Below are 22,660 nucleotides of genomic sequence, written 5' to 3'. Positions count from 1 at the left end.
GAGGTGTCCTTTCACATGCAGAGGAATGTGTAGATGGACATATATTTGAATAAGATACTGAACCTAAGACTACTGCATTAGAGCCTCGTACAAGACTTCTAAGACTGTTGACTGCCTACCATGGATATTCAGGTGTGTATTCTTTACTGTGATTTTCAGTTTGGAGTTGCTGAAGTAGTGTGTGGCTGGAATGTTCTATAATTTCCAAGGTATCAATCAACCTTCAACTTCTGCTCAATAGTACTCCAGACATAAGAGGAAGAGAAGCTATGCACATTCCATACAGTCCAGGGGAGATCCTATTTCACCCTTATACTTTAAAACATCAAAAATCTATCACCTTTTCCTGGAGGGACAGCAAAAATTCCTCTTCTGCACACAGGGAAATTAGATATTCCTCCACCTATTCAAAGGAATCTGAGGATCCTCTTTTCATTTATATGATTTTTTAATTTAAGTTTCAAATATACCATTTCCTGGTTTCCTGTTCATACGTCATCTATCTGCTCTCACTCCTTCTTCGATAATGGTGTTCCCATCCACATCATCCACCCGTCTAATCTTTCTCACCTTCCTTATATTAAGAGTCCACATTTGGAAGGATTAAGAGCTTTTCCTCCCCTTGTTGCCCAAAAAGGCCATCTTGTGCTACATATACATCTACAGCCATGAGTCAATCCATGTATATACTTTGGGTGATGCTTTACTCCCTGGGGCCTTTCGTTGTTGGGCATTGTTGTCCTATGAGGTTGCAAGCCCCTTCAGGTCTTTCAACCGCTTCTCTAATTCCTGCAACTGGTGTTCCATTTTCAGATTAATGTTTTGCTGCTAGCATTCAACTATGAATTTGACCTGCTCTCGCTGTGTCTCTCAGGGACATCTATATCCAGTTCCAGTCAGCATGCACTTCTTAGCGTCAATAATCTTATATACTTTTGGTGACTGTATATATGTATATGACCCACAGGTGGGGCATGAATTCCTTCAGTCTCTACTTCTACCTTTGCCTCCACATAAACTCCCGTGAATGTTTTTTGTTCCGCCGTTTAAGAAGGAGTGCAGCTTGCATAATTTGATCATTCTTCTTGAACATCATGTGGTCTGTGGATTATATCTTGCCGAATTCGAACTTTTGGGCTAAAATGCACTTATCAGAGAGTGCATACTATGTGTCCTTTTCTGTGATTGGGTTACCTCACTAAGGGTGACGCTTTCTAGGTCAATCCATTTTCTTATGAGTTTCATGAATTAATTGATTTTAATGTGGAGTAGTAGAACATTGTACAGATGTATCACATTTTATGTATCCATTCGTCAGTTGAAGACCATCTGGATTCTTTCCAGTTCCTGGCTATTATAAATAATACTGCTATGAGCATAGTGGAGCATGAGTCTTTGTTGAATGTTGCACCATCTTTTGGGTGTATGCAGAGTACAGGTACAGCTGGGTCCTCAGTTAGGGCATTATCCAATTTTCTCAGGAAACTTCAGAATGATTTCCAGAGTTATCATACAGGTTTGCAATCCCTCCAATAATGGAGCAGTGTTCCTCTTTCTCCATAACCTCACCAACATCTGTTTTCACCTGAGTTTTTTATCTTAGCCATTCTGACTGCCGTGAGGTGGAACCTCGGGACTATTTTTATTTTTATTTCCTTGATGACTAAGGATGTTGAACATTTCTTGACACACTTCTCAGCTATTTGTTATTCCTTAGTTGAGAATTCTCTGTTTAGCTCTGCACCCCATTTTTCATAGGATTATTTGGCTCTCTGGTGTCTAACTTCTTGAGTTATTTGTATATTTTGGATATTACCTCTGTATCAGGTGTAGGATTGATAAAGATCTTTTCCCAATCATTTGTTTGCTGTTTTCTCCTAATAACAGTGTCCTTTGACTTACAGAATCTTTGCAGTTTTACGAAGTCTCATTTCTGATTCTTGATCTTACAGTACAAACCAGTGGTGTTTAGTTCAGGAAATTTTTCCCAGTGCCCATGTGATCAAGATTCTTCTCTACTTATAGTTTCAGTTTATTGGGTTTGATGTAGAGGTTTTTGATCCACTCAGACTTAAGGTTTGATTAGACCAATAAAAATGAATCGATTTGCATACTTCTACATGCTGCCCTCCACTTGTTGAAAATCCTAATTTTTTTTTCATTGGATGGTTTTGGCCTCTTTGTCAAATATCAAGTGACCATTGATGTGTGTGTTTGTTTTGGGGTCTTCAATTCTATTCCACTTATCAACATTCCTAGATCTGTACAAATACAACTTTTTTTTTGTCATTGATTTTTTTTAATCACTATTGCCCTGTAATACTGCTTGAGGTAAGGAATGGTGATTCTCCCAGAGGTTCTTTTATTGTTGAGTACAGCATATGTATGTTGTGCCATCACTTTTATTAAATTCTAAAAAGTCTTTAATCTTTCTTTATTTCTTGCTTGACAAGTTATCTTTGAGTGGAGCACTGTTCAACTTACAGGTATGTGTGGGCTCGCTGATGTTTTGTGGATATTGAAGATCAGCCTTTGTTTGTCACGGTTTGATTGGATAAATGGACATATTTCAGTTTTCTTAGATCTGTTGAGGCCTGTTTTGTGACTTGTTATATGATTAGTTTTGGAAAAAATACTATGAGATGCTGGGAAGAAGGCATATTATTTTATTTTAGGATGAAATATTCTATAAATATATGTAATGTCCATTTTGTTCACAACTTCTGTTAGTTTGTCTAGATCTTTGTTTAATTTCTATTTCCATGATCTGTCCATTGAAGAGAACGTGGTGTTGAAATCTCCCACTCTTATTATGTGAGGAACATTGGGTGCTTTGAGCTTTAGTAAGGTATCCTTTAGGAATGCAGTTGCCCATGTATTTGGAGCAAAAATATTTAGGAGTGAGAGTTCCTATTGCTGTGATAATCTTTTGATAAATATGAAATTTCCTTCCTCACCTGTTTGGAAAACTTTTGGTTGATAATCGATTATATTCCATAGTAGAATGGCAAATCCAGCTTCCGTCTATCAGACCATTTGCTTCAAAATTTGTTTTCTAGCCTAATACTCTCAGGTAGTGTCTGTCTTTGTCTCTAAGTTGTGTTTTTTACATGCAACAAAATGCTGGGTACTCTTTATGTATCCATTCATTTAGTCTATGTCTTTCTATTGGGGAATTCACTCCACTGTTGTTAAAATATATTAAGGAATAGTGATTGTTGCTTCTGTCATTTTTGTTGTTAGAGGTAGAATCATGTTTGTGTGTCTCTTTTCTTTTGGTTTCATAGCAAGATTAGTTTGTAGCTTTTTATAGTGTGTAGTCTCCCTCCTTGTGTTAGAGTTTTCTACCTATTATCTTTCGTAGGGCTGGATTTGTAGAAAGATACTGTATAAATTTCGTTCTGTCATGGAATATCTTCGTTATTCCATATGTGTTAATTGAGAATTTTCCTGGCAATAGTAGACTGGAATGGCTTTTGTGTTCTTTTATGATCTAGAGTATATCATTGCAGGATCTTCTGACTTTCATAGTATCTGGTGAGAAACATTGTGTAATTCTCATAGGTCTGACTTTATATGTTACTTGACCTTTTTACCTTATTGCCTTTAAACTTCTTTCTTTATTTTGTGCATTTAGTGTTTTGACTATCATGCGATGTGAGGAATTTCTTTTCTGGTAAGATCTACTTAGAGCTCTTTTGGCCTCTGGCATGTTTTTCGGCATCTCTGTCTTTAGGTTGGGGAAGATTTCTTCAAATTTTTTTGAAGATATATACTGGCCCTATAAGTTGGGATTCTTCACTCTCTTTTATACTTCTTATTCTAACACTCGATCTTCTCATTGTGTCCTTGAGTCCAAACAACAGGTAACTTGCAGCAGAAAAGATGGTCTTATCTCTGCCTTCAAGTGTGTAGGCACTCTTACCAACTGGTTTTCAGCTCTCAGTACAGCCAGAAAACAAAAAAGTCCTTCAGCTAAATTCTCCTAGTTCCCTGTGTAAATATTGTGTACCTCCTTCAAATGATAAACTCTGAAAGCCTTATTTTATCCAAAATAGTTTTGGTGCATATGTGTGTGTGTGTGTGTGTGTGTGTGTGTGTGTGTGTCACATGTCCAGCAGACTCTGAATGGTCATTCCTTCAGTCTCCAAAGAACAATATCTCCCTACCCCTCTTATGGATATTTTATTTACTCTTTCAAGGAAGGAGTGAATCATCAGGATTTTGGTCCTCCTTCTTGAGTTTCGTGTGGTCTGTGCCTTGTATCATAGTTAACTTGAGCATTTGCACTGATATCCAATTAAAGATGAGTGCATACTTTGTTTTTCTGTAATTGAGTAACCACCCTCTGGATGATATTTTCTAGGTGCATCCATTTGCCTATGAATTTCATGAACTCATTATTTTTGATAAATGAGTACTAGTCCATTGTGTAAATATAGGCCATTTTCTGTATCCATTCTTCTCGTGTAGCACATCTGGGTTAATTCCAGTTTCTGGATATTATGAATAAGGCTGCTATGAACATAGTTTAACATTTGTCTTTGTTGTATGTTGGAGCATCTTTTGGGTATATGCCCAGGGGAGGTATAGTTGGGTCTTCAGCAAGTGCAATGACCAATTTTTGAGGAAACTCAGGTCTGATTTTCAGGGAGGTTGTACCAATTTGCAATCCCAACAACAATGGAGGAGTGTTCCTCTTTCTCCACATCCTTTCCAGCATCTGCTGTCACCTGAGTCTTTGATCTTAGCCATTCTGACTGATGTGAGATAGAATCACAGGGTTGTTTTGATTTGCATTTCCTTTATGACTAAGTAGGTTATACATAAACCAAATCGTTCTAAGATATGATGTTACCCTAACTGTTGTTCTGTATAGAGCTGTGTGCCAATTGAACATTTCTATCTCCTTCTTCAAAGTTCAAGTCAAATCACATCAAGGAAATCCACACACAATCACATATGCAGAAGCCAATAGAAGGGGCAGTGTCAGAAAGTGCCTAGAACACATTTGCACAGGAGAAAATTTTCAGAACAGTACACCAAAGGCTCTAAGATCACCAGTCAATTTACAAAATCCCATCATTCTGAAAACTTTCTTTAAAGCCAAGTACACTACCAATAGGAAAACAACAACCTACGCATTTGGAAAAGAGTTTTACGAACCCTACATTTGAGAGAGTGCCAAAATTAAAAATATAAGAACTCAGAAAGGTAAACTCCCACACAACAAAGAACCCAACTTTTAAACTGGATTAGAGAGCTAACCAAGAATTCTCAACTGAGGTATCTCAATAGGTGAAAAACATATCGAGAAATGTTTAACATCCTTAGTTCACATAAAGGCAAATCAAAATGAACATAAGAGTCTTCCTTAAAACATTCAGATTGGCAAAGACAAAAAACTAATGCAGTAGCAGAGTGGGCTAGGATGTAGAGAAAGTGGAACACTCCTCCACTGCTTGCGGGATTAGTAGCTGATAGCCACTTTGGATATCATCAGTGTGGAGGTCCAGAGAAAATTGCAAATAGCTTTACTTGAAAACCCAGCTTTACCACTCACTTCAACACATATACTCAAACTTGATCCACACATAACGTGGACATGTGGTTGAAGATATTCACAGCAGTCTTACTTATAACAGTCGAATGCTGGAAAGAACCATGATATACCTCATCTCCACTCAGGAATAAATACAGAAAGTGTGCTATATGTAAACAATGGAACATTACTTAGGTATTAAATATGAGGACACCAAGAACTCTGTAGACAAATGATGGAACATGAAAATAGTGAAGTAACAGAAATCGAAAAGGACATAACATGGGATGGACTTAGTGACTAGTAGATGTTAGCCCTGCTAACAGAATACCCACTATACAAATCTTTTATAACATGAAGGGTAACATGTGAGAAGGCCAAATGGCGGATACTTGGAACCCACTTAGAAGGGAGAACAAAATAGTCATGGAATGCAGTGGAGTGGAAGAATCTAGCTAGATGTGGAAAATGATGGATAAAGTGGTGGGAGTTGCACCAATTAAAAGAGACAGGAGAGAAATTCAGAGGAAACGTGGAGTAAATAACAATAAGCGTCAGTGGTGGGTGGTGAACTTGGGTATCCCCAGGAAAATCCCAGATGCCAGAGATGCAAGTGTATCCCAGAAACTTACTGTGATGGTGGTAGTTTAAATACCAAGCAGGAAAATAGATAGAACAACTAGAGACTTCCTCCTGTAGCTAGACATGCCCCCCAGTGAAGGGGTGGTGCTGCCCACACAGCTCACATTTTTTTTTTACCTATAAATCTCCAATCTAAAAAATGTAAATACAAAAATGGAGCAGAGACTGAAGGAAAGGCAATCCAGAGACCACCCGACCAGAATAACAATTTCCTCCAGAGACTCCAAATCCTCAGACTATTCCTGAGGTCAAGATGTGCTCGCAGATAAGAGCCTAATACGTCTGTCCTCCGTGGGGCTCTGCCATCACCTGACCGTGACAGATGCAGAAACACCTAAGCATTTGACAGCACCTGACAGCCACAAAGGAAGAGATAGGGGAATGACTTAAGGATCTGGAGGGATTTGGAACCCAATATGAAGAACAACAGTATCAATTAAGCTTACCCTTCAGAGGTTCAGGAAATTTTCCACCTTCTAGTATATGCTTTGGCCAGTCCAAGACTTCTGCTACATAGATACCAGAGCATATGGGGAAGACAACTGCCTCAACTGCCATATCTGGGAAGGGAAGCAATTGGTCCTGTGGAGATGTCATATCAAAGAGAAGGGGGATGTTAGAGGGCAAAAGTCGAAGTGGGGAGCACCATATTAGAAAAATGAGTATCGGAATAGCTTAGGGAATTTAAGAAAGAAAAACCAGTTTGGGAAATGACATTTGAAATGTAAACAAATAAATATATTATTTTATACATATAATGTGTACAATATAACACATTTATGTTTACAACAGAGATATTCACATCTGTCTCCTTAAGGACTATATATTTCATTTTCTGTACTATAGGTTTGTTGAGAGTTGAAATCCATAATTTTCATGAGTTTCTTACTATTGAAAATCACATAGATACACCCAATCAATGTTTTATCTCCTGTCCTTATAGCTATAAATCTTTAGTTACCACTGCAAAAAAAAATATTTTTTATTTCTGTTGCATTGGGATTCCTTTCCATGCCTCAAATGTTTCCCAACTTAACTGTACATCTCTATATTCCCTCCATTGTCATCCTCTTCCCTCTTTCTTCACGTTTGACATTCCTGTTCTTGACAGTGTTCCTCTGCAATCCATAAGTTCATTTGTACGTCCCAAAGTGAGGACAGTCTGGACCGCATCCCTTGAATTTACACTAAACTAATCAAACCGAAATAGTGTGGAGAATTAACATTCAGATTAAAGTGAAAATGTCTCCCATTTTTCTTTTTTGATCTGGATTATCTCATCTATGATGACTTTCACAAGATCCATTCATTGTCCTGAAAATTACATGCTTTCCTTTTTCAATCTGTAAAAGACCCACATTTTCTTTATGCATTCATTTGTAAAGGAACAACTTGAATATTTCTAATTATTCAAGAGTCTCTATACTAGGATGAATCAAAATTTGGATATATTTTCCTCGAGTTATATCTTTAGGCGCATCCATTTCCGGATTCCTGAAGAAACATCATACTGATTTCAAAAGGTGCTGTAGAAGTTTGCATTCCAACCAGGAGAATAGTAATGTTCCCCTCTCTCCATAACACAGCAAACATAAGTTGACTCATGTGTTATAAAACTAAAATTTCTGAAAGGGAGGAAAAAATTCTCAGAATAATTTTGTTTTGCATTTCTGTATTGTATAAGTATGATAAATATTTCACTTTCGATTCTTAGTCACTTGAGTTTCTTCACTTTTGAATATTTTGTTTAGATATGTAGCCTAATTTAATTTAGTTTCTTGATATATAGTGTTTTAGTTTTTCTAATATTATTTATAGAAGCACGTTTTTGAACATGTACATGGAAATAATGCTTACTATTTTTGAAAATAGCCACTTTAAAATCATTAAGATCAAATTACATAATGCACTCATTAAACTCACAGAATTGGCAGATCTGTTTTAACCAACTGAAATCATAAGGTCGCTTTATGAAATATCCCTATATAATAAAACATTTTCTACATACATTATACTGAGGAATATAGTTTATATATTTTACTCTTTGAGAATTTCCACCAATGAATGTTGATGATAATTTTCCATTTATTTTTTCCACATCACTCTATTTCTTTGAATCCTTCCTGTGTATATCTTCTACATTAAAGTACTGTTTAATAACTCTATGATAAACCCTTACAAATAATTTTCAATCCTCCAACTGAAGATACTAACTGTCCATAGTATGTCAGATAGGTATAGCAGTTTTCAGGCCTTTTCCCTGCATTCTTCCCTGTTGACTGGTTTGAAGCTGTGCAGGAAACAACAGCTGCTATGTGACATGAGGGCAATACTTCTTGTATCCAGAAGACACGCTTTATGTCTGATCCCTCCCACAATTTTCTACACCTAAAGTCTCTTTTCACCTTGTTTCAGAATGGCTTTTTGGCCTTGCGGAAGGTGTATAACATGTATATCCAACTCATCATGGCTGAAATCAGTAAAATGTAGACAACTATATAATGAATGAAAGGAAGGGGTCACTCTTGGAAAGTATTAAGAAGATCGTCATAACCTCTGGCCATGTTAGGTAATGAAAGGGTTGAATTAATAAAATGATAGAGAATATAGGAAACATGGAGAAAACACAGATTATTTAGATTTACAGTCCCAAATCTAGAATATTTTTTAAAGCATTCGTGATTTACTGTGGGGAGCTGGCGTAGTGGCAATCCCAAGATGGAGTCCGGGACTGCTGCCACGTCTCACGAATAGCACCTGAACTTAAGCCCATGCCCCATTGTGAGAACTGCGCAGGCGCACCATAACATTATATGACGTGGACCTATGAACAGAGGTTACACAGACTGGTGAGGTGGTTGAGGGAGGATATAAGGGAGTGGCCTCGGGGGCTGGATGGAGGCATTGTTCCTGCTTGCAGACAAAAGGGTTCCTGAATAAACTGCTTTGAGAAGAACGTGTGGTGTTGCTCCTTTCCTGCTGGTCGGGGTTGGAAGTGAGAGTATATACTAGATGTATTGGGTATAGCAATATTAAATCAGCTCACTTTGCATAATTAAAACAGCTCTATACTAAATAATTGCATAGAATCAGGTATTTAATTTCTCCCACCTCAAATATCATAGATTCACATGTATTCAGTTGAAAAGAAATGAATATACATTTAAATAGCATTTAAAGTGTTTAGGACTATTTCATAAAGTAGACAAAAGGATTTAATACATTAAAATTCTATTTTGAATCTGGTATTATCTAACAATGATAGAGAAAATAAGGAGAGAGAGTGAGACAGGGGGACAATCTGGCAAAAGGGAAGGTAATGAGAGAGGGAGAAAGAGGTACGGACCACTGACACAAAGAGAGGAAGAGGGAGTATTTTACACACTAATTTAAACCTATACACACATATTCTCAATAAAATACTTGTGAACAGATTCAAGTCAACATTAAAAATAATCTTCTACCAGATAAGCTTTCTTCAAATCCCACACATACAAGAGAGAAAAATTTAAACAGGTCCACTACAAGCAGCAAGAAGACAAGAATATACACTGGTTTCACAACTATGTATTACAGTATTTGGAATTTTAGCTGGAGGAATATGACAACCGAAGAAGATCCAGGGAATACAAATGAAAAATTAAGAAATCAAAATGTTCTCGTTTGCAGATGTCATGACACCATTTTAAAAACTCTAAAAATGTATCAGTCTCTTAAGACTGAAAAATACGGTCATAAAAGCAGAATATCATAGGAACACACAAAATTCCTTAGCCTTCCTTTATGACAATCCAAACCATACTTTGAGGAAATATGGGTCAAATTCCCCTCACAATAATCTGAATATATAAAATAAAATATTGTGGATGAAAATATTAAAAATGCAAAGACCACTATGAATTAGCTAGACGTGATCCTGAATAGAGACAATTGTTCTTTAAAAGTTTACGTTTCTTAAAGCTGAAAATATATTCACAATTCAAAGTGAAAACTCAAAACACGTTATCGTTTTTGTTTTCCAATTTCAAACCATGGGAGAGAAATCAGGGAAGTATTCCACTTGAAACACTCTTAAAATATATAACAAAATACCCTGAATTCGCATAGATATAAAGCATACTATGAGAAGACATACGAAGTAACCATGATCCATCCAGAAAACATATAAGAACATTCCAGCTGATGTTCTGAAGGACCTTAAAGACTTGAATAAATCAAACTTTTATAGTTTTAAGAATAAGTAGATAGTGTAATAATGTCAATTTTTGATTAATTAATAAAGGAAGGCTAAGGAATTTTGTGTGTTCGTATGATATTCTGATTTTATGACCGTATTTTTTCAGTCTTAAGAGACTGATACATTTTTAGAGTTTTTAAAATGGTGTCATGACATCTGCAAACGAGAACATGTTGATTTCTTAATTTTTCATTTGTATTCCCTGGATCTTCTTCGGTTGTCATATTCCTCTAGCTAAAATTCCAAATACTGTAATACATAGTTGTGAAACCAGTGTATATTCTTGTCTTCTTGCTGCTTGTAGTGGACCTGCTTTAAATTTTTCTCTCTTGTATGTCTGGGATTTGAAGAAAGCTTATCTGGTAGAAGATTATTATTAGAAATAAAATCTCCTCTTCTGGAGATTGCAGATTAGCCTCAGGAAATGGTTTTTGGCTGGCAGCACCATTGACAAAACAGTGTTTTGGTGGAGGATTTTCCATCAAAAAACTTAGATTTACCACAGAGGCTAGGTCCAAAATACAAATGATAGTCAGTCAACAGTTTGCCATATCTTGATATCCAAAGAAAAGGAACAGTTGATTTAGTCATGATTCGGTGATGACTCTAATTCATTTCAGAATCATAGATATTGCCAGCATATATAAAACCAAAAGACCCATTGTCAAACAGCAGTATTCTCCGCATTGCCCACAGTCACCATAGTAATACCAGTGGTGAGCTCTACAGTATGGTTTGTTTCTGTTTCCTGTTTTTGCAGCTTATAAACCTTGTTTCTTTGACCCACAGAGAAGTTTCAAATAAAATAATGAAAAAAAATTTGAATTGAAAGCTATTGGTCGCTTGTAGTTGTAGTTAAAAATGAGGACCTCAAGCAATCTTCACTTGGTCCTCTTCTTTTAGGATTGGGGTTGATTCGCTTTTGCTTTTGCTTTTAGTTTCATTTTGGTGATTTTTTTTTGTTTTATTATGTTTTCTTTTTCTTTTTGTTCTTTTCTACATGCAGAGATCAAGAAGTGGTCAGAAGAATTTCAAGTACAAATTCAGATGGCTGGAAAGAGCCCAGTCTCTCTAACAGGTCCACATTGTTTGCTGTACTAGGGATTTTTCTCTTGCCTTTCATATTGCCCATTTCCACTTTTTGGATCCTTTTATCCTGGCATAATTAATACTACATGTATATTACAATTATTTGAATTTCAACTCTGAAATTCTAACTCCTCTATCTCCCACACAAAACCAGAGACATGGATTGAGTCTTGTTTGGTCACGTTTTGATTCTTAGATCGGGAATCTTCCTGCAAACACTGAAGGTCCTGTTCCCAAATTGATTCTCTATAGTTCAATAAAGATGCTCTTGGCCAACCAGTTGTGAGGATATCTAGTATTCCTGCAAACAGGCTAGTAGACACAAGGGTGGAGAAAGGATTTAAGGGTGGAGTAAGAGCTACCAGTCATGTGAGATCTAGTATGGAGTGGCCATTGGTGTAGCAGGCAGGATGTTAGAAACACAGTAAGATAAGCTCATATTTGGGGTGCTGCGCTATGACCAATGAAACTGAGCCATTGAGCTAGGGCTCATTTAGAGGTGTTGAGGAGGGAGTAAAAAGGACAGCTTGCTATTTGTTAGAGGCTTAAAAAAACTTGACAATAGAGCTAAAGCACATCAAAAGTTCCTCAGCGTATGTGGCTTTCAAGTGCATTCTAAGGGAACCTGATCAGCTCTGGTGGCTTGGTCTTCCTGGAGCTTACACTGAGGCAATAGGAAAAACCTTCTGCAGAGTCTTATGAGAGCAATCCATGACCACAATGAGCGTGTCCAAATTGACCTTGACCATGAGAGTTAGAGCTGACCCACATGTATCTTTTGATTATAACCATTTCTTCTATCTGATCTTTTAGTGTTCTATTTGATCAAAACTATTAGTGAAGAGGGTAAAATGATTCTAAAGGCTATTCTTGTTTGTCAACTATTCATCTGAGATTATTTAATCCCCAATGATAGAGGGAATATGTGAAGAATTTCTTAATAATATAAGGTCAATGTCAAATGTGCTTCTTATATGGATCTTTGGAGTAGGATGTTGCATCTTTACCCTAGAATTTTATCAAGATCTATTCTTTATATTTATTTTTTCAGGCATCTGCAGATACATCCCTTTGAATAATGAGTCCTTCTCACTAGAGACCATAGAGAGAACCTGCATTTCAATGATAATTAAATGTCATTTCAAGACATCAAATCAAAATATCAAAGTGAGAATGGAATAAATTTATTAGGACAGTGTTTTGCGAACAACTTCTTTCACAAACAGCCTTGGAAGGAGAGTTCTTAAATTTTGCATTTTATATTTGACTTTGCTCGTACTCTGACACAATCAACTCAGAGCTGTTTGGGACTTTATGGGCAATTAAACACGACAAACAGAGCTGAATGCATCATATACTCTGCCGTCTGTGTTAATATGGCTACAGTGAAGAACAACCATGCTAAAGCTATTCATCTGTTTCTCAAACAACATCCTCATACAAGTGTGGACTTCTGTGGGTTGTTGGATGAATAGGTTAAAACACAGGCTGAGAGTTGCCAAGGCAGACGTGGGATGGTACATGCTTGGGGCATGAAAGGCCTGTGTGTAGATCATAAACAACTTCATAATATTCATTGCTTTAATAATTACTAGGAAGTGGACTTCTGTAAAATGACTTCAGAAGACCAGCATGGTAGGCAAACAGTAACTGATTCCCTGGAGATTTAAATGATCTGGCTTGTGAAACATGGACTTAGAAGTAGAGACATGTCAGAACATGAAGACTGGAAAATCAAACCTCTGTTGCCTCTTAAGTTTCCCTACCCCATGGTTTGAGGCAAACAGCAACAGATTTTTTTGCACTGAGGAATAGAATAAAAGCCAATTTGTTCTAAATCCCTGTCCTATGAAAATACTGAAGTCATCTGTGACGCACTTCAACTCTCAGCATGGTTGAATGTCTGCTGTCAGCATGGGCTTTTACAGCCATCCCTTTTATAACTGCAGAGCTCCAAACTGCTTCAGCAACATCATTATATTCTCTTTCTGTTGCAGGGAGATTAGATCACTGTGACTACCTATGCAGTCTTTCTCTACCTTTAAAGATCCAAGGAACTATTCTCACTCCAGTGACCTGTTGTAAGTAATCTTGAATCGCATTGTTGTTGTTAGTAGATCTAATCTCTTCGAATCCCAGAAGACCATGTGTCCAAAAAAGTTGATTGAGGAAGTCTTGGGTGTTTCTGTAGTAGGGGCAGGTGTGATTGATGAACAGGAATGCCTTCCCAGACTAGATCTTGCAGTTCACATACACCTGAGCCATTCTGACAGCGTGCAGCTTCCCAGAAATGAATGTTCAGTTGAAGATACTGGTCTGTTTGAGAATTGCAATCCCAGTGTATTCTTAACTATGCCTTTTATTTGAATCCCCATAGAAAACATGGAAGAATGAAGCTTTTACTTTTTCATGTTTGCACTCACAATGCTACCAAACCCTCACATACATTAGAACCTGCATACTGAAAATTTATCCATATACTTATGACCAGATGAGACACCAAGCCTGTTGGACTAATAATCTAATGGGTTCTAGGAGTTTACAAATAGTCAGCCATTGTTAAATTATGTGGTCCGTAGTCTGTGATCATTTTGAACAATCAGATTCCTCTATACAGCGAGATTCATCCTTTACTATCTGTTGGGAACACCAACTACTACACCAGGTATCTAGAGAAGACCTTTTATGGCTGTTTGTCTCTAGTAAGAGTTTCAGCTAAGTTACAAATTTCCAATGCACACATTCCCGTAGTCTGACTTTCAAAGGATGCTTTGATACAGCCCTTCTTATTTTCTATAGTTCTTGGCAACAGAATTAAAATATCAATTGTAATCTATCAATGAAATGCACCCTAATTTATTTGCATTAGTGCATCAGAGAGAAGGATTATAGGATGAACAAGAATTGAAAAACAAGATGTCCTTCCTTCTGAGGACCAAGACCAGGAAATCTGAACTACATAGAAATCTGAGACAAGTTGTCTGAAGTTTGTTCTTTCCTTCAATCATGGATCTCCTAGTGAAGGAGCTCAGGTCTCATGAGTTGGCAAAAATAACTTTATTGCTGAGCCAGGTCAACTGCTGAATACCTCTTTCATGGACCTGAAGAAACTCTGTATTCATCCTGCTATAATGTGTATATATCTATGTATCATTCATAGAATGGACACTTTACTGTTTGTTTGAAAGCAACAGTTTGTCCCTGAAGAGACACTAATTTCTTCTTTCACACATTATTTCACAGGCTGATGGTGGGTCTCATAAGTTTATTCTGGAAGTTGCTTTACAATAATCATTCTCTGATCTGGAAGAGACCCTTTTTAATGTTATGAGATCTGTTAGAACCATATCAACCATCATTTTCCATTCCCAGTTTAGTACTGAATCATTCTAAACTAAAGGTCTGTGGTCTCTGATAAAGGCAGCATCTCCCCAGACTAGTATTAATATTGCTCTTGGCACTGCATTTATGATACATCAATGTGATTTCCTTACCATTTTCATCCCCAGGAGAGTTTTTCAATTCTTCATTTCATCTGATGGGTCTAATCTACATCGTCACCCAGGATGATATTTGAGAGTTTTGCTAAAAAATTTAAAAAAAAGAAAGAAAGAAAAGAAAGGAAAAATGCAAGATTATCTCACCAATTGACTCAGAAAACTTAAGTGTTAGTCAGTGGAAATACTAGTGGAAAGATTGAGATGATGAAGTCTCAACTAGAAGGACTTCTCTCTCCCAGATATTAGTGTAAGAAACAAACTGCACTATTGGTATTCAAAGCATGGAGGAGTTTGCTCTGAGCAGAGGACACAATACTTTTCTCTCCCTTATTATTTAGGACCTTTTTATATTTTACGAAAAGAATTAATGCCATGAGCTCTCAGGAAAACATCTGTGACCATCCAAATACTGGGCTTTTGGAGTAAGGAAATGAATGATATAAAATCTCTGACTTCCAGCAGCATAAGAACTGTGAAGTCCAGATGTTTCGGAGAGGATCACAGCTCTTGATTCCCATATGTGTAAGGCTCAGATCCAATCTATCTCTTCAGTGATCCTACTCAACCCCTACCAAGGATTCACTGAGATTTCCCAAGGACCACATATTTCTTCCTTTTTTTTGACACCAAGTCAGAAGACCAGCTTCCTTCTCCCCATCACTGATCTCTTCATCCTCTTTCTTCTCACTCCCCAATGGCTCGTTTTTCTGAATTACAGGCCAGTTAGTAAACTCTAGAGGTCCTGAAGGAATATTTGAAAGGGAGTTGCAGTCACAACAACACTTGTGACATCACAGAAAAAGCCTACCTGCTAAATAGCTTCCTTACATGAACCAGATACAAGGGTGCCCTTTCCTGGTATGTCTCTTGTGACACAATGGAAACCTTTACGAACTCCATCTCTCTAAATCTACAAACTTATCTTTGCTTCCTTAGTGTTTACATGCTCTAAATGGTGAAATTGGTCAGGGACCTGGCATGGGTAGAAAAGATTTAGGAACATGGAGTGTAGGAGATTCTTCTAGATAATATTTTATTCCTAGGTACATTACTGTGAAATACAGTTCAAATTCTAGGGTTTCTCTGTATCACAAAGGCCAGTATTTTCCCTACAGACCTTTAGTTTTAATGAATATTGTATTACACTTCTTACTGTATATTCCTTGATAGGTGATTTTATAAATGTTCCTGAATGTGTACTCAAACATTCTAATTTCCAACTCATTTTTTGCAATGATTTCTCAACAAAGGCGCACAGCAATAGACTGAGTATAACAGTGTAAATATGGTGTAGCGACATCAAACGATAAACTCCAAAATTATATTTTATCCAATATTTCCAGATATCAGTTAAAAAAGGACCATATGGAGCATAGAATTTTCTTTTCTAGTCACTTTTGATATCATCTGCAAAAATATCTACATTCTAGTGTCTCAGGCCCAGATTTAATTGTTTAGGATGTTTTACCATGTTTCTTTCTTAAGGCCAAGCAGAAGGTAGAGGAGGATGATCACAAAGAAGAATGGCTTCTGGACCAGTGAAACCTCAACTTCAATAGGTTCATAAGAACAGGAGAGAGTCTACTTGGCAATGCCATTTGTGGATTCTACCTTCTTGAACTATTTGCGCAGAATCCATGTTAAAATTCCACCTAACTTCATAATTGTAGGAGTCACCAAAAGTATATATAACAGCCACCAAATTAAATAAGATTGATGAAGCTAAGAAGTGCATTGTACCAGGATCTGGATGTAGATATTTCCTGAGAGACATAGCTAGAGCATGTCAATTACAGAAGTGAATGCTAGTGGCAAACCAGTGAACTGAAAACGGACCTCTTGTTGGTAGATTTTGAGAAAGGATTACAAGAGTTGAAAGTGCTTTCAACACCATAACAACAACGGTACCAATGAACCAGAACTTCCTGGTACTAGACCAATATTAAAAGACTTTACATGGACAGACCAATTTCTCTAAATGGATATGTGGCAGATGATGATCTTAATGGACACCAATGGAAGGAGAAGCCCTTGATCCAACCCAGAATTGTCTTATAGTTCAAGGGATTGTCAAGGGGCAGAAAGTGTCATTAAAGAAGGGATAGTGAATAGGTAGGGATTTTATAAGAAGGAAAATTAGAAAGAAAATAATATTTTACAGGTAAATAGAGAAACATCTAGTTTAAAAAAAGCAATTAAATTTGCTAAAAAATAAATAAACTCAAGATATAAAAGATAAGAAAACAGTCATCTAATCAAACCCATTGACTGGAAAATCTAAAGTGGTATTCAGACTAATACTAGTGGAAAGACAGAGATGATGAAGTCTCAACTAGAAGCACATCTCTCTCCCAAATATCAGAGTCAGATAAAAACTGCACTATAGGAATCCAAAGCATGGAGGTGTTTACTCTGAGCTAGGGACACAATACTTGTCTTTCCCTTCTTCCTTAGGACGTCTTTCTTTTGGACAAAAAAAAATAAATAAATAAAGGCCATGAGGTCACAGCAAATCAACTGTACTGTTCCCAAAACTTGGCTTTTGGAATAAAGCAATGAATGATATAAACACTCTGACTTCCAGGAACCATAAGAACTTGGAATTACAGATGCTTCTGAGGAGCTCTCAGCTCCTGATTCCCATATGGTGAAGGCTCATATCAAGGCTATCTCTTTAGTTACTCCAGTCAACACGTATGAAGTATGCACTTAGCATTCCTAAGGATGACGTATTTTTCTCTTATTTTAATACCACGGCAGAAGGCCAGGTTCCTTCTCCCCATCATTGTTGGGCACTATGGGAGTAGAAGCCTTTTGTCCTCCCTAGCTTTGTCTCCTAGTTCAAGGGAATGTCAATTGGCAGAAAAGGGGGTTTGAAAACAAGGAAAGGGAACAGATATGGATCTTAAGGGCAGGAATCTGGGAAAGGAAATAATATTTTAAATTTAAATATAGAAACAACAAGTTAAAAAAACAATAAAATTTGCTAAAGAGTAAATATAATGAAAGATAAGAAAGAAAACTGACAATTAATCACATATATTGACTCGGAAATCCAAAGTGGTATTCAGAGTAAAACTAGTGGAAAGACTGACATGATGAAGTCTCAAACAGAAGCACTTCTCTCTCCCAGATATCAGTGTCAGACACAAACGGCAGCATAGGTATCCAAAGCATGGTGGAGTTTACTCTGAGAAGAGGACACAATACTTGTCAATCCTATCTTCCTTAGGACACTTTCTTTTTTACAAAAAGAATAAAGGCTATGAGATCTCAGGAAAACAACTGTGCCCTTCCCAAAACTTGGCTTTTGAAATAAAGAAATAAATGATATAAATTCTCTGACTTCCAAGAACTATAATAACAGGGAAGTCCAGATGTTTTTGGGAGGCTCCCAGCTTCTGTTACCCTTATATTGAAGGCTCAGATCAAGGCTGTCTCTTCAGCCATCCCATTCAATCTGTACCAATGACTCACTGAGCTTTCCCAAGGACCATGTATTTCTTCCTTTTTTTATATCAAGAAAGAAGGCCAGCATCCTTCTCCCCATCTCTGATCTCTTCATCCTCTTTGCTTTCACTCCAAAATGGCTGTTTACTCTGAATTAGAATTCAATTAGTAAACACTAGAGGTACTGAAGTGATATCTGATAGGGAGTTTCAGTCACAACAATATTGTGACATCACAGAAGCTAGGGCTTTCCAGGTTACAAGAGATGTTTCAGGGAGGGCCTAATGATTATGTCATTGAGAAGTTCAATGGTATACCTGCTAAACAGCTTTCCTTACATAGACCAGATTCGAGGGTGCCCATTCCATGTATGTCTCCTGTGACACAGTGGAAACCTTTACATACTCCATCTCTCTTAAGCTAGAGATTTCTCTTTGATTTTTTAAGCAGTTACATGCTTGGGATGGAAAAAGTTAATAAGGGCCTTGGCATGGGTAGAAAACTTTAAGGAACATCTAGTGTAGGAGGTTCTTCTAGATAATATTTTTATTCCCAGGTTCATTCCAGTGACATAGAGTTCAATTTTCTTGGTTATCTATGTATCACAAAGGCCAGTATTTTCCCTACAGTCCTGTAATTAAATGAATATTATATTTTACTTTCTTATTGTACTTTCATTGACAGGGCATTTCATAAATATTCCTGAAAGTGTACTCAAATATATTGATTTCCAATTCCATTTTCTACAATGATTTGGCAACAAATTGTGCCTAGCTATAGACTGAGCATAATGGTGTAAATACTGTGTACTGACTTCAAATGATAAACTCCTAAATGCTTATTTCATCTAAAAATTACCAGACATCAGCAACACAAAGGGCAACATGGACTATAGAATTCGGTTCTCTAGTCCCATTTGATATTAATTCTGTACTACCTATCTTCCTGTGTTCCCATGGCCAGACTTGAGGGTTTTGAATGTTTTAATATTATTCTTTCTTAAGTAAAAACCTTAGATACTGGAGGATAGGCAGAGAGAAGAATGGCATTACCACCAGTAAAACCTCAAATTCAATATGTTCATAATACAGGATGGAGTCCATTTGACATTGTCATTTCTGAATTCTACATTCTTTACCTAGTTGGGAAGATTCTATGTTAACATTCCACCTAACCACCTAGTTGTAGGAGCCACCAAAAGTATGTATATATATACATCTGCCACCAAAATGATATAAAATTGATGAAGCTAAGAAGTGCATTATGCCAGGAACAGATATAGACCTTTCCTGAGAGACACAGCTAGAGTATGTGAAATACAGTGTTAAATGATAATGGCAAATCCTGAACTGAAAATGGACTTCTTGTTGGTAAATGTTGAGAAAGGATTACAAGATCTGAATGGGGCTTTAATCCCCATAAGAACAATGCCAATGAACGAAACCTTTCTGGTACTAAATCAACATTCAAGACTGCACATTACAGACCAATGGCTCCAATTCCATATGTATCAGAAGATGGTCTTGGTGAGCAACAATGGAAGAAGAGGCCCTTGGTCCACCCTAGGTTTGATTCCCAGTTCAACGGAATGTCAAGAGGCAGTAAGGGGGTTATAGAAAAAGGGGAATTGGACAGGTCAGGGCTCTTTTGGAGAGGAAACTGGGAAAGGAAATTATATTTGAAAAGAAAATATAGAAGTATCCAATTAAAAAAGCAATAAATTGCTTAAAAAATGATATAAGTAAAAGAAAAGAAAATTGTCAAGGAATCATACGTATCGACCCAGAAATTTAAAGGGTACCTGTCAGGGAATTGTAATCAGAGTAATACTAGTGGAAAGACTGAGATGATGATGTCGCAGCTAGATGCACATCTCTGTCACAGATATCAGTGTCAGAAACAAAGTGCACTATAGGAATCCAAAGCAAGGAGGAATTTACACTGAGCAGAGGATACAATACTTGTCATCACTCCTTCCTTAGGAACTTTTTCTCATGGAGAAAAATAATGAAAGTCATGAGCTCTCAGAAAAACAACTGAACCCTTCCGAATCCCTGCCTTTTGGAATAAAGAAATTAATAATAAAAAATCTCTGACTTCCAGGAGCCATAACCAGCAAGGAAATGCAGATGCAACTGAGAGGCTCTCACCTCCTGAATCCAATATGTTGAAGGTTCAGATCAAGGCGATGTGTTCAGTGTACCCTCACAACCCCTACACAGTACCCAGAGCTTTCCCATGTACCATGTATTTCTTCGTTTTTTAAACTAAAACATTAGGCCAACTTCCTTCCCCCCATCTCTGATATCTACATCCTATTTGTTCTCCCTACTAAATAGCTGTTTAAACTAAAATAAAGGCCAATTAATAAACCTTAGAGGTGGCAGCAGCTCTCTGCTCCCAGACCCGGTGAGAGAGAAACCCAACCGCCTGGTCAGGTGGGCACTCCTGAGGCTGCAGAGCGGAAGAGACCACCAACACTGCTCACCCCTGCCCACATCCCTGGCCCAAGAGGAAACTGTATAAGGCCTCTGGGTTCCCGTGGGGGAGGGCCCAGGAGCGGCAGGACCCCGCCGGACCCTGAAGGAAACAGACCGGATAAACAGTTCTCTGCACCCAAATCCCGTGGGAGGGAGAGCTAAACCTTCAGAGAGGCGGACAAGCCTGGGAAACCAGAAGAGACTGCTCCCTGCACACACATCTCGGACGCCAGAGGAAAAAGCCAAAGACCATCTGGAACCCTGGTGCACTGAAGCTCCCGGAAGGGGCGGCACAGGTCTTCCTGGTTGCTGCCGCTGCAGAGAGCCCGTGGGCAGCACACCACGAGCGAACTTGAGCCTCGGGACCACAGGTAAGACCAACTTTTCTGCTGCAAGAAAGCTGCCTGGTGAACTCAAGACACAGGCCCACAGGAACAGCTGAAGACCTGTAAAGAGGAAAAACCACACGCCCGAAAGCAGAACACTCTGTCCCCATAACTGACTGAAAGAGAGGAAAACAGGTCTACAGCACTCCTGACACACAGGCTTATAGGACAGTCTAGCCACTGTCAGAAACAGCAGAACAAAGTAACACTAGAGATAAACTGATGGCGAGAGGCAAGCGCAGGAACCCAAGCAACAGAAACCAAGACTACATGCCATCATCGGAGCCCAATTCTCCCACCAAAACAAACATGGAATATCCAAACACACCAGAAAAGCAAAATCTAGTTTCAAAATCATATTTGATCATGATGCTGGAGGACTTCAAGAAAGACATGAACACACTTAGGGAAGCACAGGAAAACATTAATAAACAAGTAAAAGCCTACAGAGAGGAATCGCAAAAATCCCTGAAAGAAATCCAGGAAAACACAATCAAACAGTTGAAGGAATTAAAAATGGAAATAGAAGCAATCAAGAAAGAACACATGGAAACAAACCTGGATATAGAAAACCAAAAGAAGAGACAAGGAGCTGTAGATACAAGCTTCACCAACAGAATACAAGAGATGGAAGAGAGAATCTCAGGAGCAGAAGATTCCATAGAAATAATTGACTCAACTGTCAAAGATAATGTAAAGCAGAAAAAGCTACTGGTCCAAAACATACAGGAAATCCAGGACTCAATGAGAAGATCAAACCTAAGGATAATAGGTATAGAAGAGAGTGAAGACTCCCAGCTCAAAGGACCAGTAAATATCTTCAACAAAATCATAGAAGAAAACTTCCCTAACCTAAAAAAAGAGATACCCATAGACATACAAGAAGCCTACAGAACTCCAAATAGATTGTACCAGAAAAGGAACACCTCCCGTCACATAATTGTCAAAACACCAAACGCACAAAATAAAGAAAGAATATTAAAAGCAGTAAGGGAAAAAGGTCAAGTAACTTATAAAGGGAGACCTATCAGAATCACACCAGACTTCTTGCCAGAAACTATGAAGGCCAGAAGATCCTGGACTGATGTCATACAGACACTAAGAGAACACAAATGCCAGCCCAGGTTACTGTATCCAGCAAAACTCTCAATTAACATTGATGGAGAAACCAAGATATTCCATGACAAAACCAAATTTACTCAATATCTTTCTACAAATCCAGCACTACAAAGGATAATAAATGGTAAAGCCCAACATAAGGAGGCAGGCTATACCCTAGAAGAAGCAAGAAACTAATCGTCTTGGCAACAAAACAAAGAGAATGAAAGCACACA

General features: G+C 37.7%; 1 long non-coding RNA gene across 6 annotated transcripts in view; it reads left to right on the top strand.

The window, feature by feature from the left end:
* LOC134484671 (uncharacterized) overlaps window positions 1–15,418 on the top strand; it is a 46,133-nt gene extending 30,715 nt beyond the window's left edge. For 3 of the 6 annotated variants that reach the window (XR_010062292.1, XR_010062288.1, XR_010062289.1), the window contains exon 4: window positions 2–1,262. This is a non-coding gene — a long non-coding RNA (uncharacterized LOC134484671). Of the gene's footprint in view, window position 1; window positions 1,263–11,427; window positions 12,126–13,507 lie in introns of those variants that run through there. The other 3 variants (XR_010062295.1, XR_010062298.1, XR_010062290.1) reach the window with 2 other exon arrangements.
* The last annotated feature ends 7,242 nt before the right edge of the window (window positions 15,419–22,660 follow it).

Source organism: Rattus norvegicus, assembly GCF_036323735.1.
Source record: "Rattus norvegicus strain BN/NHsdMcwi chromosome Y unlocalized genomic scaffold, GRCr8 chrY_unlocalized_27, whole genome shotgun sequence".
Taxonomy (NCBI): domain Eukaryota; kingdom Metazoa; phylum Chordata; class Mammalia; order Rodentia; family Muridae; genus Rattus; species Rattus norvegicus.
The sequence above is the reverse complement of the archived record's forward strand: the minus strand, read 5'-3'. Positions and strand labels throughout refer to the sequence as shown.